Below are 3,163 nucleotides of genomic sequence, written 5' to 3' on the forward strand. Positions count from 1 at the left end.
TATCAAGCATCTCGGCTTGCTTTGTTCCCTGCTCTTCTTGCACATGGGCTACTACCATATCACCAAACACATAAGAGGGCAACTTTACCATTACCAGCTCAAGTTCCTCAGACTCTGTCTCTTTGTCATAGGATGTGGACTCATCCGCTCCATTCTCCTCTCTTGTCTCCCAGCTACACGAGCTTATATCCTCATCATCACCGACATCATAAACCGATTTCGTATCTGCATCTTCATCTGCTTGCTTCTCCACAAAAGCTTGACCATCATCCTGACTTCGCTCACTTTCTTCATCAGCTTCTGAATCCTCGGTATTTGCAACCTGATTGCATGCTGCTATCTTTTCATGCAAACTTTCCACCAGAATAGGCTTTACCTCTTCAAACTGCACCTGAACCTCCATTTTCGCCTCTTTGTTCACCCCAACATGGAGCTCCTCCTCGTTGACAAGCTCGTCCACCCTCAGCACACGCACTTCACATACTAGAAATCTCCAAGGAACATAACCAACAGTAGGTCCTACCTCAACAGGCTTGGTACTTCGAGCACTTGGAACCGCCCTTGGTTGAACCAAAGAGCACCAGGCACATAATCTGCTGGTTCCAACATGTCCAGCTCCATCTTCTGCTTTACCTTTCTGCTCTTTATCTTTGCCAGATAGACCATGTCTTCATAGGTATCTGCACCGTCTTCGACCTTTTCTCTAATCCTCAGATGCAAACACTCCAGCAGCTTTGACAGCTTCAAATACTGGTTGCTTTTGACCTCAGTAGCAACCTCTAACTGCTTCCAACAAGCTTCAAACTGCTCAATGAAAATGGAAAAATCCTTACTCACATCCTGGTGTACAGCCTTAAGCCTTGCACCAGCTTCTTCCGACGTAATCACCTCTCGAAACCACTCCCGAAACTAACTTTTCCATCTTTGCCATGATTCTCGATCATCGCTCTTTAAACCATCGAACCAAATCTTGGCTTGTCCTTGCATCAACAGCGAAACTGTCTACAACCTTTTTGCATACGTCGATACACGCATCAACAGCAGCCATAGCTCGAAATCTGCTAACCAATCATCGAGCTCTTCAAAGAACGTAAATATGGGTCCAAAACCTGCCTCCACCATCTCTGTTAGCTTCAAACTAGACTCTCAAACACCTCGATCATCAGCCAACCGCTTTGTCGGCTAAAAAACACCGCTTCAAACCTCAAATTGGAGCATCAGACAGCTCCTCAGTGGGGGCACCAAAAGATGGAGAGGGGGAATAGGGACCACACCTAGCACACAAAATGTTTGCCTCTCTATAGCCTAGGGATTCCACAGCACCCCTAACCTCTCTAATAACACCTTCAAATTGGCTAATTTGCACTAACAACTCCACTTTAGCATACATAACAATTGTCTCATACCTTGCAAAAAACACCTTACAACAAAAACGCACCCACATTGCTCAACTCACCCTTTCCGACTCACAAGACACCCTGATTCTGCCCTCTTGGTAACACCCTTCAAGCTGCAGGCAAATCCTCTGCAAGCACTGGCAAGTACACAAAGAGCAAGAGAAAAGGAGGGGGATGAGGAGAAGCAAAACAAAAAATAGGGGCAAAGGTTTGATAGTATTGCATAGGGAGATAGTACAATCAAGTATGCAGCTCCAATGGCAAGCTTGCAATACACAGGCTTGCAAACCTCCAATAACTCTCTCCGGCAAAAAAGCCCCCAAAAAATCACTTCTATATCCTTTTATAAGGCTTAGCTAAGGCTAAAAATGAGAAAACAAGGAGCTACCAAGCTCGTACAATTAACGGAAGCTCCCTTTAGAAGTTTTCTTGCATTGCCACCACTTGGCATTTTTTATTTTTTTGGCAACTGCATGGTGCACACTACTTTGCTCTTTGTCCGCCCTTGCACTTGCCCTTTTGGCTTTGTGGACACCTCTCGGATAGGATCCCTCTCTCTCATTTGACCCCTCTATTACATGCTCCCTTGCTTACTTGTCTTGGACCCTTGGGCCACCTTGGACTCTCCTTCTCTCTCTCTCTCTCTCTCTCTCTCTCTCTCTCTCTCTCTCTCTCTCTCTCTCTCTCTCTCTCTCTCTCTCTCTCTCTACACTAGATATTGCCGGGGACTGGCTCACCTTTGACTAGCCTTGTGACTCTCTCCCTCCGGCTCTTCTATCATCCACCCTGGGACCCTCCCCTTGATGGGCAATAGCGACATCGCTATTGGGGGGTGGGGTATCCCTTTAATCTCCAAAAGAGGCCCTCATGGGCGCGGGCACAATCGCTTATGGGATGCCACGTCATCCGACAACACACGACAACGTCGTCGGACACCAGCCAGTGTGCCATCATCTCCAACAAGTACAACGGCGGGCCGCCACCCCTGCAGGGCCGCACGCTGCCAACGCAGCGCCCATTACAGGCCGCTATCACCAAGGCACCAAGGAGCTCCCATCTCCCCTCGTATGCTTATAATAGCCTCACAGGCCAGGCTAAATACCCCGTCGACTAGCCTTGCCACTGTGCATATGGGTAATCAAGAGCCAAGTGGCAGCTCTAGGCTCCATGGCCTCTTAAGGCATTGCAAATTTTCCCAAAAACCCTTCAAACATAGCCTTTTTCCTTGGCCTTCCTCTTCTTCCAGTGTTGGATTGCCAAGCTGCAAAATCCGGCCAAAAACTCGTTTTGTCGACTTGAAACCCCTCAGCTCTAGCCATACTTTGAGAGTCCTCGAGCCCCGAACCGAGGCCGCAAAAACCAATCAAAGCATTTGCAATCAATTTCAGACACAGGCACCCAATCTTCAGACTTTTGTACCTTTCCGCTTCGGGCTTCGTATGATGTGCAATCGATTCTTGTTAGCTCCGTATGATGCATACCCTGCTCTAGAACCTTGTCGAGGCTCAAAAGACGCCAGATCGCACACCCCCCATGTGGTCAGGTGGGCACCACTAGCCCCCGACAAAACTTCAACTGGCCATAAAATACAATCCGTGGCTCCTATCTGCAATCTGAAAAGACGGTTAGGCTCCATAAATTGGGCACTACACACGTGTACCTTGACTTCCACTTGGACCACATGTCCCCAGCTGCCCTGTCCGGAAAGAATACGCAACACACTAAACCTTCAACCTTCCATAACTTGGGCTCCATAGCTCTGTTTG

The sequence above is a fragment of the Adiantum capillus-veneris genome, chromosome 12 (genome assembly GCF_014529385.1).
Source record: "Adiantum capillus-veneris isolate H3 chromosome 12, ASM1452938v2, whole genome shotgun sequence".
NCBI classification, from domain to species: domain Eukaryota; kingdom Viridiplantae; phylum Streptophyta; class Polypodiopsida; order Polypodiales; family Pteridaceae; genus Adiantum; species Adiantum capillus-veneris.